The sequence below is a fragment of the Ornithorhynchus anatinus genome, chromosome 13 (assembly GCF_004115215.2).
Source record: "Ornithorhynchus anatinus isolate Pmale09 chromosome 13, mOrnAna1.pri.v4, whole genome shotgun sequence".
NCBI classification, from domain to species: domain Eukaryota; kingdom Metazoa; phylum Chordata; class Mammalia; order Monotremata; family Ornithorhynchidae; genus Ornithorhynchus; species Ornithorhynchus anatinus.
Genome location: NC_041740.1, coordinates 23,163,249 through 23,179,066, shown reverse-complemented (window position 1 = coordinate 23,179,066; position 15,818 = coordinate 23,163,249). Strand labels below are relative to the sequence as shown.

Below are 15,818 nucleotides of genomic sequence, written 5' to 3'. Positions count from 1 at the left end.
GTGACTCGCCCAGGGTCACACAGCCGCCGAGTGGCAGAGCCGGGATTTTCATGGTTCTCTCCTTCATTCATTCCCTAGTATTTATTGAGCGCTTACTATGTGCCCAGCACCGCACTAAGCGCTCGGAATGGACAAATCGGTAACAGACAGAGACAGTCCCTGCCCTCGGACGGGCTTACGGTCTGATCCTCATTCATTCAATCGCGTCGATTGGGCGTGGAGCATAACAATGTTGGTATTTGTTAAGCGCTTACTACGTGCCGAGCACTGTTCTAAGCGCTGGGGTAGATACAGGGGAATCAGGTCGTCCCACGTGAGGCTCACAGTTAATCCCCATTTTACAGATGGGGTAACTGAGGCACAGAGAAGTGACTTGCCCACAGTCACCCAGCTGACAGGTGGCAGAGCCGGGATTCGAACTCATGACCTCTGACTCCCAAGCCCATGCTTTTTCCACTGAGCCACGCTGCTTCCCCTGTGCTGAGCGCTTGGAATGTACAGGTCGGCCACAATCCCTGCCCCCAACCACGGGCTCCCAGCCTGCCGGTGTCTGTTGATAACGTTGGTATTTGTTAAGCACTTACCACGTGCCGAGCACTGTTAACCTGATAATCAGGTTGTCCCACGTGAGGCTCACGGTTGACAGATGAGGTAACTGAGGCACAGAGAAGTGAGGTGACTCGCCCACGGTCACACGGCTGACGGAGCCGGGATTCGAACCCATGACCTCTGACTCCCAAGCCCGGGCTCTTTCCGCTGAGCTCCGCCGCCTCTCCAAAGCGCTTACTACGTGCCGAGCGCTGTTCTGAGCTCTGGGGGAGGTACGGGGGCCTCGCAGTCTTCATCCCCATTTTCCAGACGAGGGGACGGAGGCCCAGAGAAGCGACTTGCCCACGGTCGCACAGCTGGCGGGGCCGGGATTAGAACCCGTGACCTCGGACTCCCAGGCCCGGGCTCTTTCCACTGCGCCACCCTGCTTCTCTACTTCCCGTCGCTCCCCGTCAGCCCCTCTGGTGCCCGTCAGCTAAATGGGACCGGCCGCGACTGTACCGTGGACTCCTCGAGCACCGATTCCTTGCAGCTCCGTTCGGTTTGTCTCCTCCTGCTCCCAACGTTGCCCAGCCCGGGCTTGGGAGTCGGAGGTCGTGGGTTCGAGTGGCGCCCCGGCCACCTCTCTGCCGGGTGACCTCGGGCGAGTCGCCTCGCTTCTCCGGGCCTCAGTTCCCTCCTCTGGAAAACGGGGGATGGAGCCCCACGTGGGACCACCTCCTTGCCCCGCGTCTCCCCCAGCGCTTGGCACGTAGTAAGCGCTTACCGTTATTGCTATTATTCCTGAGGGCCCACCTCCTCCAAGAGGCCTTCCCGCTCCCCCTCTTCCGCGTCACCTCCCTTCGCTCTTCCCCCGTCCCCACCCCGCGGCACTTGTATTTGTGTATAATTTTATTGATTTATACTGCTGCCTGTTTGTTTGGATGTCTGTCTCCGCTCCCCCAGACTGTCACCCCGCTGTGGGCGGGAAGTGTCTCTCTTTTTTGCTGCAATGTACTTTCGAAGTGCTTAGTACAGTGTTCCGCACACAGTAAGCGCTCAAAAAATACGACCGACTGTTTAGGTGACGAGGAACGGCGGGCCAGGAGGGGAAATGAGAGGCCGGTGCGGGGAAGCCCTCGTTCATTCATTCAGTAGTATTTACTGAGCGCTTACTAGGTGCAGAGCACCGGACTGAGCGCTCGGAATGGAAAACTCATGGGGCCGGGAGCCCCGTGAACGACAGGGACCGTGCCAACCCGATCCACATGCACCTAACGCAGCGCTTAGAACGGTCCGGGACACGCCGTAAGCGCTTAGCGTCATTTTAAAACGAGTCCCGCTCCTCCTTCTCTGCGAAGCGGCGCGGCTCCGTGGAAAGAGTCAGAGGTCATGGGTTCCGATCCCGGCTCCGCCGCTCGTCAGCTGTGGGACCTCGGGCGAGTCACTTCGCTTCTCTGGGCCTCAGTGACCTCATCTGTCAAATGGGGATGAAGACTGTGGGCCCTACGTGGGACACCCTGATGACCCTGTATCCCCCACAGTGCTTGGCACAGAGTAAGTGCTTAACAAATACCAATACTAATAATGTTGGTATTTAAGCGCTTTCTGTGTGCGGACATTACTAGTATTTTTCTAATGGGGGTGGAGGCCGTGAGCCCCACGACCTTATCTCCCCGCCAGCGTTTAGGACGGTGCCTGGCACCTAGTAAGCGATTAATAAATACCAACATTATTATTCTTCAAATTGGGGGTGAAGGCCGTGATCCCACGTGGGACAACCTGAGGACCTTGTCTCCCCCCCCCCAGCGCTTGGCACAGTGCTTGGCACAGAGTAAGAGCTTAACAAATACCAACCTTATTATTATTTTTCAAATGGGGGCGAAGGCCGTGAGCCCCCACGACCTTGTCTCCCCCCCAGCGCTTAGGGCAGTGCTTGGCACGGAGTACGCACTTAATAAATACCAACATTATTACTATTATTTTTCAAATTGGGGGTGAAGGCCTTGAGCCCCAGGTGGGCCAACCTGATGACCTCGTATCTCCCCCAGCGCTTAGGACGGTGCTTGGCGCCTCGTGAGGGCTTAATAACGATGTTGGTAGCCGTTAAGCGCGGTTCCAAGCGCTGGGACAGACACAGGGTCACCGGGTTGCCCCACGTGAGGCTCACGGTTCATCCCCATTTTCCAGACGAGATCACCGAGGCCCCGAGAAGCGAAGTGACTCGCCCACGGTCCCACAGCTGCCAAGTGGCAGAGCCGCGATTCGAACCCATGACCTCCGGGCTCTTTCCACTGAGCCGCGCTGCCTTATCACCGTTATTACCATTATTACCACCTCCCGGGCCCGCCGCCCCCAGGGCGCTCGGCTGAGGCGACGCCGGGCCAAGATGGCGGCGGGCGGGCGGGGCCGGAAGCGGGTGGCGCGTGCCCCGCGGCGCTGCCGGAAGGAGGGCGAACCACCGAGGCGGGGAGTTCCTCCGGCCGGCTAGAGCGGCCCCTGCGGGCGGGCGGCAGCGCCGCGGTGACGCACTTCCGGCTGGTCGAGCCCCGCGCCGAGGGAGGCGGAGACGGGCAGAGGCGGGGAGATGAGGGAGCGAGATGGAGAGACGGGGCGAGGTGTGTGTGTGGGGGGGGGAGGGCGAGAGTGCGCCCCGGCCGGGCCCCCGCCCCCCTTCGCTGTCATTACCGCCGGTAATAATCGCCATAATGATAATGTTGCTATCTGTTGAGCGCTTACTAGGTGCCGAGCACTGGTCTAAGCGCTGGGAGAGAGGCGGGGTCATCAGGTCGGCCCACGGGAGGCTCCCAGTCTTCATCCCCCTTTGACACATGACCTAACTGAGGCACACAGAAGTGAAGTGACTCGCCCACAGCCCCCCAGCTGCCGGGTGGCCGAGGCGAGATTCGAACCCGTGACCTCTTGCCACTGAGCCGCGCTGCTTCGCTAAGCGCTGGGGGAGATACAGGGTCATCAGGTTGCCCCACGAGGGGCTCACAGTCTTCCTCCCCATTTTCCCGATGAGGGAACTGAGGCACACAGAGGTGAAGTGACCCGCCCGCAGTCCCCCAGCCGCCAAGTGGCTGAGGCGGGATTCGAACCCGTGACCTCTGACTCCCAAGCCCGGGCTCTTGCCGCTGAGCCACGCTGGTTGGGTGCAGACCACTGCAATAATAATAATAGTAATAATGGGCTTTGTTAAGTGCTAAGTACCAAGCACCGTTCTAAGCGCCGGGGGAGATTCATTCATTCATTCATTCGATAGTATTTATTGAGCGCTTACTATGTGCAGAGCACTGTACTAAGCGCTTGGAATGGACAAGTCGGCAACAGATGGAGACAGTCCCTGCCCTTTGACGGGCTCACGGTCCGATCGAGATGCGGGGTCATCCGTTGGCCCACGTGGGACTCGCGGTCTTCAGCCCCATTTGACAGATGAGGGAACTGAGGCCCAGAGATGTGACGTCACTTGCCCAAAGTCACCCAGCAGACAGGTGGCGGAGGCGGGATTCGAACCCACGACGGCCGACTCCCACGCCCGGGCTCTTGCCACTGAGCCGCGCCGCTTGGGTGCAGAGCACTGCGCTAATAATAATAATGGGATTTGTTAAGCGCTTACTACGTGCCAAGCGCTGTTCTAAGCGCTGGGGGAGATACCGGGTCATCAGTTGTCCCACGCGGGACTCACAGTCTTCAGCCCCGTTTGACAGATGAGGGAACTGAGGCACAGAGAAGTGAAGTGACTTGCCCGAGGTCACTCAGCCGACGAGCGGCGGAGCCGGGATTAGAACCCACGACCTCCGACGCCCCAGCCCGGGCTCTTTCCACGGAGCCACGCTGCTTGGGTGCTGAACACTGTGCTAAGCGACGCTGCCTGGGTGCCGAACACCGTACTGAGCGCTTGGAATGTACAATTCGACAACAGATAGAGACGACCCCTGCCCAGCGACGGACTCGCAGGTTTATTCTGCACTTCCCAGGAAATGTTCCTCCCCTTCCATCCCTGCCTCTTCTCCGGCTCCTCCTTTCCCTCCTTTCATTCACTCGCTCATTCAGTCGTATTTATTGAGCGCCGACTGGGTGCAGAGCACTGTACTAAGCGTTTGGGAGAGTCTGATTCGGCAACAGAGAGAGACAATCCCTACCCAACGACGGGCTCACAGTCTAGAAGGGGGAGACAGACGACGAAATAAAACTAGTGAGGCATCACTACCCTCAAAATAGATAAATAGAATCATAGATACATCATTAACGAAAATAAATTAGGTACAGATATACACAAGTGCTACGGGGCGGGGAGAGGGGGTAGAACAGAGGGAGGGAGTGGGGGCGACGGGGAGGGGAGGAGGAGCAGAGGGGCGGGGGGCTCGGTCCGGGAAGGCCCCCCGGAGGAGGTGGGCTCTCGGGAGGGCTTCGAAGGGGGGAAGAGAGCTAGTCCGGCGGACGTGAGGAGGGAGGGCGTCCCGGGCCAGAGGCGGGACGCGGGCCGGGGGTCGACGGCGGGACGGGCGAGGAGGAGGCCCGGCGGGGAGGTGAGCGGCGGCGGAGGAGGAGAGGAGGGAGGTGAGGTAGGAGGGGACGGACGGCTTTGAAGCCTTCCTTCTCTTCCCCCTTCCCTCCCCTGCCTTCTCTTTCCCCCTCCTGCCCCCTTCCACTTTCCTCCCTCTTCTTCCTTTCCCCTTCCCCCTCATCTTCCCCTCCTCATCCTCTCCCCCTCCTCCTCCCCGCCCCACGACCCCCCAGCCGACTCCCGGCCGGGAGCCGCCGCTCCCCACCCACCTTCCCGCCATCCTTGACCCCCACTCCTTCATTTCAACCCCGGCCCCGCCTGCCGGTTCGCGTCCTAATTTCCCAAATTGGATGTCCCGCGAGGTGGGCGCGATGCACTTCGATCTTGGTTTTCTGATGGGCCGTTGACCTTTTGGTTTAACTTCAGTAGTCCACGTCTCTGTCCCCAGCCCCCTCACTACCCCCCGGACGTCCTTTCCTCTTCAGTAGGAGATGCACAAGGGAAATCTCCAGGAGCCCGGGACAGGGAGAGGCTCATTTGCCCAGAGGAGCCCCGAGTCGGAGCGACCCCCGTCTCGGGCCCGTGGACAACGACTGCGGATTCGAGCCGGTTAACAGCAAAGGAGAACCAGGCCCGGGCCTGAAACCGCACTGACGGACCTTCCGCGGGACGCGGTTCAGCCCACGGGCGACTGGTGAGATCTCCCCCCACCGGCGCTTCCGACGGTTCCGCCTCCGGGAGGCCCCCGGGCCCCGCGCCGTCGGCGGCCGAGGGCGGAGAAGCGCACGAAGGAGCAGAACCTGGAGCTGCCGGGCCTGGAGGAGTTTCTCACCGGCCTGCCTGGGGAGGCCGGGAGCCGATCCGTCGCCCGGACGCTGGAGAGGAGGCGGTGGCTCTGGTGGAGGATTCGCAGAGAGAGCTGACGGGGCCGGATCGACCGGGGAGAGCGGAGCGGCTCGCACGTGAGGGGAGGCCTGTGCCCGTGGAGTATCGGGGCCTCAGTCGACCGTGCCCGATAATATTACTAATACCAATAATCGCGGTATTAGGTGAGTGCTCGTTGTGCGCCAAGCACTTTAGCAAATGCCGGGGTAGATACACGACAATCAGATTGGACACAGTCCCCTTCTCCCCGGGGTCCCCTCGGGTTCCTTTCTTCGGGTTACGGCTGGGCCTTTACTACAAAGGATCAGTCAAGACTTCCGTCTCCGGCTGCCAACCGAGTTCGGTGTGACCGTCGGGGTCCGGTCCTTACGCCTCCTGAACCGGGAGGAGGGTCACACCTTTCCCTTAATGGGCTCAGGGTCTCCAGGTTTCTCTTCCCCTTTGTCCTCTGTGGACCGTATCCCGTTTCCCCGCCTTCTAGATCCCCTGAGGTTAATGTCACGGGGGAATCTTTGCTCAGAGATGACTGCAGAAAAAGCAGTCGGCTGAGGGAGCGTGAGAGGAGTAGATGGAGAGGAGTTCCTCGGGGCGTTTCGGGGAGTTGGAGAACAAGTCTCCTGTCCGTGGCCTCCGGTTGCCTCAGCCCTGTCCCCTCTGATCTCCGTTCTGAGGCCCGCCGCCCTCAGGAGCGCGTCAGTTTGGGATCCATTCGTTCATTCGATCGTATCTATCGAGCACTTAGCGTGTCCGGAGCACGGTACTAGGTGCTCGGGAGCGTTCAGAACAACAATAAACTGACACGTTCCCTGCCCGCTGGGAGAGAGGGAGGGGAGGAGACAGACATTAAAATAAATGAATACCTACGTAAGTGCTGTGGGAGTGGGCGGGGGGAAGAACAAGGGGCAGGCCAGAGGCAGGACGCGGGCGACGGGTGGCGGTGAGATCGAGGCACAGGGAGAAGGTGAGCGTTGAAGGAGCGAAGTCTGCGGGCTGGGTCGTAGTAGGAGAATAGCGAGGTGAGGTTGGAGGGGGCAAGGGGATTGAGTGCTCTGAAGTCAGCGGGGAGGAGTTTTTGGGGATACGTGTCCTGACAAATAGACAAGCGATCCCGGTAACAGAGGGAAATATGGACCGGAGCTGGGGAGAGGCAGGAGCCCGGGAGGTCAGCGAGGAGGCTGATGCAGTAATCCGGGCGGGATAGGATGAGAGATCGCATTAACGTGTAAGCGGTATGGTCGGAGAGGAAAGGGCGGATTTTAGCGATCCCGTGGAAGTGGGACCGACGGGATCTAGTGACGGACCGAATACGTGGGCTGGGAGAGAGAGAGGAGTCGAGAGTGACGGCGCGGTGACGGGCTCGTGAGACGGGAAGGATGGCGGCGCCGTCTACGGTGATGGGAAAGTCCCGGGGAGGACAGGGTCTGGGTGGGAGTTCTGTGTTGGGCACGTTAAGCTGGAGGTGACGGGAGGGCGTCCAAGTAGAGATGTCTTGAAGGCGGGAGGAAACGCGAGACGGCAGAGAGGGAGAGAGATCAGGGCCGGAGATGGAGATTTGGGTAGCGACCGTACAGAGGTGGTGGGTGAAGCCGTGGGAGCAGATGAGTTCTCCGAGGGAGTGAGTGGAGATGGAGAATGAAAGAGGGACCGAACCTTGAGGAACCCCCACAGTTAGAGGGTGGGAGGCAGAGGAGGAGCCCGTGAAAGAGACTGAGGGTGAACAGCCAGAAAGATAAGAGGAGAACCGGGAGAGGAAAGCGGCAGTGAGGCCAAGGTCGGATAACGTTTCCAGGAGAGGGAGGTGGTTGGCAGTGTCGAAGGCAGCCGAGGGTTGGAGGAGGATTGGGATGGAGGGGTGGCCGGTGGCTTCGACAAGAAGGAGGTGGTTGGTGACCTTTAAGAGGGCCGTGTCTGTGGAGCCAAGGGGGCGAAGCCACGCCGGAGGGGGCCGAGGCGGTAGCGGGCGGAGAGGAATTGTGGACGGTGGATGTAGACAACTCGCTCAAGGAGTTTGGAGAGGAAGAGTAGGAGGGCGATGGGGCGATAACCGGAGGGAGCCATGGGGTCGAAGGAGGGTTTTTTAGGGTACGTTGGGTTTGAAAGCAGTGGGGGAGAAGCCGTTAGGGAGCGAAGAGTTGAAGGTGGCCGTTAAGGAGGGAAGACGGGAAGGGGCATGGGCGCGCGGGTGCAGGGGCTGGATTTCGAGAGACGGCAGGAGTTACTCCCGGCAAGATGGGAGAGTTGAAGAGGGGCAGGGGAGATTTTAGGGAGATCACCTCTGATAATGTCAATTTTCCTAATGGAGTAGGTGGCCAGGTCCCTGGGGGCAAGGGATGCGGGAGGCGGGGGGACAGGGAACCTGAGGAAGGAGTTAAAAGCCTGGAACGACTGGCGAGGGCGACGGGCAAGAGTGTCCGTGAGGGTGGAGAGACTACTTTGCCGGGCAGAGGAGATGGTGGAGTTAGAATACACAAGGATAAATTCGAAGTGGATGAAATCAGCCCGATAGTTGGATTTCTGCCAGCAGCGCTCAGTGGCTCGTGCACACAAGCGAAGGAGGTCGACCGCGGAGGCGATCCAGGGTTGTGGTTCGGCGGTACGGGATCGGCGACGGGGCGAGGGGAGCGAGCGGGTCGAGTTGAGTTAGAGAGGGGGGCGTTGAGATCAACAGTTCGGTCCTCAAGGGAAGGTAGTTGGGAAGGGAGGCTAAGCGGGACACGACGGGTTGCGGGAACGGGACGGGGGTCAAACGATCTGAGGGCTCTGCTTGGGAATAGTACAGATTTACCGGAATATACCGGGAGGCGGGGTGTCGGAGAGGAGGTGGGTGAGGAGGTTGTAGTCAGAGAGAGGGATTTCAGAGTTGGTGAGGGTAGAGCGGCCAGAGATGAGGAGATGGAGCGCGTGTCCAAGTTGGTGAGCGAGCGAGGCGGGGCGGAGCAGGAAGTCAGCGGAAGTGAGGAGTGAAGAAGGGTCATCGGGAACGTCCCCACGGATCAGTGTAGGTATAGAGAAAGAAGACCGGGATCGGAATGGTTAAAGAAGTTGGAGGTGGGATCTGGGGGGCGGCAGATGACAGATCCTAGAATCTGGAGAAGGTGGGAGAGGCGGATGATACGGGCCTCTGTTGCCGGCCCGTGTTGGGGGCTGTTGGACTCGACCTCGCCCGAGGTCTTAAAAACTGGCCACCGAGTAAACGCGCCTCACCTTCCCCAACCCCTCCCCGGTCACCGTCCCCAGCCAGCAGCACGTGCTCCCACCCGGAAAGTACCCGTAGGCGCCGCGGCCTTCCCCGGTGCAGCCGAAGAATCATCTCCCACCCGTCCTTCCCGCGAGGTACCGAGTTCGGTTCCCCGGGGCCCGGGGCCTCACGCCGCTTCAGCGATGACCGTTCGAGTGTTGGTGTCTGCTTTGTAATGGTCCACAGAAAGTGGACTGATCTGTCCTCATCTGAAAGGAGGTGGGGAAACCGCTCCGTGGTCCTGATCGTTCACGCCCTTCTCTCTATCCTCTCTGTTTCTATTTCGCCATTTCGAAGGCAGATTATTCTCGTGGCCAGAGCGTTGTCGTCATCATCCAGCGGTTGTTTTTTCAGCTTTGGCTTCCGCGACACTCTGGCTCGACACCTCTGTCTTGAGTCATCGTGGCTCCGAGTCCCCGCGCGTCTTTGTCGTTTAGATTATGGGGACCGCGACTCTGTCACCTTCACCCCGAGGTTTTACAGACAGCTGGGGTGCCGGCACTTGGTCACCGTCGGGTTTGGAGTGAAAATCGGAGGAGGAAGCAACACGGCGACTGGACCTCGTAGACCCCTTTCACCCGCGGTTGGGGTCCCCGCGTCTGATGTCTCCATGGCGGTGTCGATCGATAAATCGTATTTATTGGGCACTTCCTCCGTGCAGGGCATTATAACAGAGTCGGTAGACGTGTCCCCTGCCCGCACCTAACTTAGAATCTAGAGGGGGAGGCCGACGTTAATATAAATAGATACGGATACGTAGATACGCGCTGAGGGGCCGAGGGAGGGGTGAATAAAGGGAAGAAGCCAAAGTGCAAGGGCGACGACGAAGGGAGAAAAGGAAATGAGAGTTTAGTCGGGGAAGACCGCGCGGAGGAGATGTGCTTTTAATAAGGCTTCGACGGCGTGGGGAGCGATCGTCTTTGGGATTTGAAGAGGCGGGGGGTTCCAGGCAGGATCGGGGCGAGGGGTCAGCGGCGAGATAGACGAGATCAGGGTGCGGTAAACAGGTTGGCGTTAGGGGAGTGAAGGGTGCGTCGTCCGGGTTGGAGGAAAGCAGGGACGTGGAGGTGGGCTTTTTTTTAGGGTATTAGTTAAGCCTTTACGATGTGCCAGGCGCTGTACTAAACGGTCGGGATAGATACGAAGTGATCGGGTCGGACACCGCCCGTGTCCCACGTGGGGCTCCCGGTCTTAATCCCCATTTGACGGAGGAGGGAACCGAGGTATAAAGAAGTTAAGTGGCTTGCCCAGTGCCCCGGCAGACCGGCGGCGGAGGCGAGATTAGAACTCTGGTCCTTCCTGCCGGCCTGGGGCGTGTCCACCACCTCACCCTCGGGAGAAGGGTGAGGAAGGGGGGACCGGAGGAGGAGGTGGCCGGGGTCGGGGCCCGATCCAGCCTGGGAGCCCGACGTGGGCCTCTCATTCAACCGGGATGTTGGATCCGTTACGAAATCCTGGCGGTTCTCGCCTTCACGACATCTGTAAAATTCATTCTTTTCCTGTCTCTCCGCACTGCCGGCGTGCCGATCAGAGAACTTGTCTTTCCCCTCTAATTTGTACATTCTTTTATCCGTCTCACACGGTAGAGCGTAAGCTCCTCGCGACTATCTGTTACGGTGCTCTGTGCCCGGCGAGCGTTCGCTCGCAGCTCTCCTTGCCGGGAGTTTCATCTGGGAATGAGTGATACTAACAATCTCTGGGGAAAGCGGGGTAGGTTTAACCATCTCAGGTGTGACTGTAGGGGTTGTCATTATTATCATCACTGCGATTGCAATTATTATTACTTTTGTTCCGGACTCTAATGATTATAAAGCATAATCGGTTAATACCGTATTGAGAAAACCGACACCGTCAGACTCCCCAGAGCCTCCTTTGTTCCTCTCCGGTCCCTCCCTCCTCCTGCCCCCCCTTCAACTCTCCCGTCTTTCCCAAGAGGAGATGCCGTTCCTTCTCTCAGCATTCCACCCCTTCCTATCTTACCAACGTGCTGGCTCTCTCCGCTCCTCCCTCCCTGACCACCATCTCCAGCTGTTGGCTCTCCAGTGGCTTCTTCCCCACTGCTCTCAGAGGTGGCCTCGTCTCTCCTGTCCTAAGAAAACCCCTCCCTTGACCCCAGAGCTCCCTTGGGTTCTCCCCCCGTCTCCCCCCCACCGTTCCTCTCCACACGCCCCGAGCGGGTTGTCGACGCCTGCTCCCTCAGGTTCCTCTCCTCCGGTTCTCTCCTTGACCCCCTCCAATCTGGCTTCTGTCCCCTCCTCTCCGAAGAAATCTCCCTTTCGAAGGTCCCAGACGGTCTCCCCGCCGGATCCAACGGCCTCTACTCCACCCCGATCCTCCTCGACCTCTCGGCGGCCCTCGACACCGTTGACCACCCGCTTCTCGTCGAGACATTATCCAACCTCATCATCGCGGACACCGTCCTCTCCTGGCTCTCCGGCCGCTCTTTCGCAGGCTCCTCCTCCGCCTCCCGTCCTCTAACTGCGGGTGTCCTCCACGGCTCGGGTCTGGCTCCCCTTCTATTCTCCATTTACACCCGCTCCCTTCCCGCTCGTGGCTTCAGCTACCATCGCTGTGCGGATGATTCCCAGATCTACATCTTGGGGCCTGATCTCTCTCCCCTCTCTGCCCTTCTGCTTCTCCTCCCGCCCCAGGACCCCTCTCTTTAGATGTCCTCCCGTCACCTCGAGCTTAGCGTGCCCGAAACGGCACTTCTTATCTTCCCATCCGAACCCCGTCCTCCCCTGATTTTCCCGTCACTGTGGGCAGCGCCACCCTCCTTCCCGTCTCACGAGCCCGTGACCTCGCCCTTATTCTTGACTCGTCTCTTTCACTCAACCCACGTATTCGATCTACCGTTAAATGTGTCGGTTCAACCCTAGCAAAATCACTGAAATCTGCCGGTTCCTCTCCATCCGTCCGGCTACCGCGATACCACAGGCGCTTCGCCTGTCCTGCCTTCGTTAGTCCGTCGGTCTCCTTGCTGACCTCCCTGGTTCCCGTCTCTCCCCGCTGCGGGCCACGTATCCTCCGCTGCCCGGATCATTTTTCTGCAAAACCGTTGGACTCTGGGTTTCCCCGCTCCTCGGGAACCTCCGGCGGTTGCCCATCCATCCCCGCATCAGACAGAAAGTCCTCCCCGTCGGCTATGAAGCGCTCGATCGCCTCGCCCCCCTCCCACCTCACTTGGTTGCCCTCCTGTTCCACCAAAGCCCCCCCAGCACTTATAGACGTAGCCGTAATTTATTTATATTTATGCCTGCGTCCCCCCCCAGACGGCAAGTTCCCCGGCACTTCGAACGGGGCTCCGCCTACGGTAAGTGCTCAGTAAATCCGAGCGACCGATTAGTAATAATAACTTGTTTTTGTTGAATCTGTTTCGTACATGCTGTGTGTCGAGCATTTTACTAAGCACTGGTGTGGGGACAAGATAATCAGGCCCCACATGGTCCCCGTCACCCGTGGGTTTAGAGTTCGAGTCTTTAGCTCTTACGGCCCCTGTCCCTGCACCCCGGATAGAGAGGAGCACGGAGGAGGTCAGAGGGAGCCCACCCGTAGAGATTGCTTCCCGAGTCCCGTGAAACGAGACGCACGCAGACTTCCTTGGACCCGCCTCAGCCTCAGGTTACCGAAGTCCGGTATCCGGTCTCCTGCTCTGTCCTCTCCCCGACTTTTAGAGAACCGACTTCCGTTCTCTCAGGGGGACCAGTGTCGACCGCCCGCGGGCTAGGCTGGATTGACCCCTCCCTTCCTCTGCATCTGTCAGCTAGGTGGGACTGGAGGCTGGAACCCTCCCTGAGCCGCACTAAGGACCCCCACCCCGCCCCGGTCTAATAATGAAAACTACCTAAATCCAAACCCGACTCGGGATTCGTGTGCAAAAAGGTCGCTTCCCCTCCCCCAGAATTCCCACCCAGCCCCCAACACGCAACAGGTGTGCCTTTCCTTCGACTCTCAGGGAAATCTAATGAGATAGGAGAAAGGGCCTGACCCAGAAGGGTTTCTTCCTCAGTCACACGTGATCCTCCGCCAGCTGGAAAAGCCAACGACGGCGAGTTCGAGTTGTTCCTTGGGAACGTTTGCAGGGGGGACTGTTTATCTGACCCCGGAATCCCCCTCCGGGAACAGCCGCTCTTCACAGCTGTTAAACAGGCAAAGAATTGCTAATTCAGATGGATCCCATAAAAACCCCCCCCACCCCCCCGCACCCCATCTTTGAAACTGGCTCCAGCCCTCCTCGGTTCTCGGAACACGAGTAACCGTGTTTTCTTTGTTCCGGACCGTAAGGCCGGAACACAGACCGAGGAGCCAAAGCGGCCCGTTTTTGAAGAAGCGAATTTACCGAGGGCTTTTTGGGAGGGATCCCAACGGAATACGACAGTCGCTTCTGCGTACGAAGAAACCTGGGAGAACTAGGGTAGACTCGTGCAGGAGTCCCGCTGGTGGGAGAACAGGGAAATTCCCCAACCGGGAGAGGGGATTCAGGACCGTCACAGATGTCCGGGGGAAATCCTCCCGAGAGAAGGGGTCCTGTGGATGTAATGACTGTCGACCCGTAGACTTCATTAAAGACTGGAGAACTCCTACGGGAGAAAAGCCCAACAAATGTAATGGATGTGGAAAGGCATTCGGTAATCATCCGACCCTCGTTAGACACCGAAGAGTTCATCCTGGAGAGGAATCCTGCAGATGCGAGGAGTGGGGAAAAGCCTGCGGGCGCCCCTCGCATCTTTTCGCACGTCGGGAAACTCGTACGAGAGAAAGAAGACCTACCAATGTAACGGACACGGAAAAGCCTTCGTTCAGAGCTCAGCCCTCAGCTGCCACCAGAGAAATACTCGGAAGGATCCCGACAGATGTCGTGAACGTGGAAAAGCCTCCTCTTGCCACTCAACTCGTAGCAGGCGTCAGGGATTTCATACTGGAAAGAAACCTGCCAAGGTAACGCAGGCGAAAAAGCTTTTAGTCATCCCTCCTCCCTTATTGCACGGCAGAGAATTCATACTGGAGAAAAACCCTGCCAGTAGCGCTTGTGGAAAAGCCTGTAGTGTTCCTTCAGTCCTCGGTAAGCATCAGAGCATTCGTACGGGGGAGAGACGTGTGCAACGGTTGCGGGTGAGGCTTCGGTGAACACGCGACCCTTATTAGACGTCAGAGAATTCATCCTGGAGCGAAGCCCTTCGAATGCGGTGAATGCGGGAAAGTCCTCAGTCATCACTCAACCCTCGCTCGGCATCACAGAGTTCACAGAAACCCTACGCGTGTAGTGGTTGCCGAGAAGCCTTTGGTCGATCCTCGCACCTTTTTGCACACCGGCAGAAAGACCGTACCGCCGTAATGTAATGCAGAGTTCACAATGGAGAGAAGTCATACGGATGGAATGAACGTGAAAAAGCCCGCAGTCAACTCTCACACTGAATTTATACCGGAGGGAAAAGTTATAAATGAAATGAATCGGGTGAGGCCTTCATTTATCACTCAAACCTGATCACACCCCACAGAATTTCTCCTGGAGAGAAGTCCTATGAATGTGGAAAAGGCCTCCATTCATTACTCCCACCTTACCAGGCACTGATTGCATAATTCATTCTGAAGGAGTACACTCTAAACGGAAGGAACGTTCCCCCGACCGAATCACGTACGGAATTTATACCGGAGGGCGATTCCGTAATGTGATGGGAGTGGAGAAGCCTTTCGTCGTCATTCGGCCCTTCACCAGCCGCCGAGAAACCGTTCTGGAGACGAGGTTTATACGTAGTTCATCGGGCTCGGAGGTAATGGCTCCGATGTTGGTTTCCTCGCCTCCGGCCGAACGGAAACACCCCGTTATATGTGATCCTGCCTCCCCGTTTGCCCGGAGCTCTCTGCCCGTCCCGGCGTGCTTTCACCTCCAGAACCTCTCTGCGCACTCTCAGCCCCTCTCGTCCCAGCCTATTGGATTTCCTCCCCACCTGCCACCGCTGGAAGACCAGCTCCCACCACCTCCGTGACCCCATCCCACTACCCTGCTTTCCACGACCCTGGCAGGACTGAGAACGAGGAATAGCCTCGTGTTTGCTGGGGATGCTGAATCCCGGGGAGAAAACCCGCCTCCACGTGGAGCTCCCTGCTGCTTTTTCCTTTTATTTATTTGTCCTTGCTCCTTGGGCTATTTTAATGTTTCATTTGATTCCAACGCCCCTCTCTCCAGTCCTCCCCCACTGTGAACACGTGAATTCCCCCCGAAGCGGGGTCTGTGACCAATTCCCACTTGTATTCTCTTTCCCAGGGCCGAATGGAGAGCTCTGCACACAGTGAGCACTTATTAAATACTCTAACCACTACCGTTACTGATGTTGAAGCTTGCCTCTAGATGAGATGTGGATAGGAAGGTCAAAGGTGTATAACTTCACTAAATAACTGCCTCTTTCCTCCGTCTGCTCGTTTCTGGGAGGTTTTTGTTCCACATCTCGTTATGGATTATGCGGTAGAGAAGGAAACAGCCTACCTAGAGGCATCTTCAATCCAGCTACAGTTTGGATTGAATAAACTACCTTCTCTTCGGTCGCCTCTTTTCTTCTTTGCCGCAGGGGAAAATGGGGGAGGAAGGTGCCTCGTGTCGACATTTTTCTGCTGGGAACGAAGTAAACGTTCCAATATAAGATTCTCCCCGACACTCAG

At 58.2% G+C, this 15,818-nt stretch overlaps 1 long non-coding RNA gene across 1 annotated transcript; it reads left to right on the top strand.

Moving 5' to 3' along the window:
* The first annotated feature begins 5,410 nt into the window (after positions 1 to 5,410).
* On the top strand, positions 5,411 to 15,481 carry LOC114816257. The gene is made up of 2 exons (XR_003764021.2): positions 5,411 to 6,087; positions 13,117 to 15,481. It is a non-coding gene; the product is annotated as an uncharacterized LOC114816257 (long non-coding RNA).
* Positions 15,482 to 15,818: the final 337 nt, after the last annotated feature.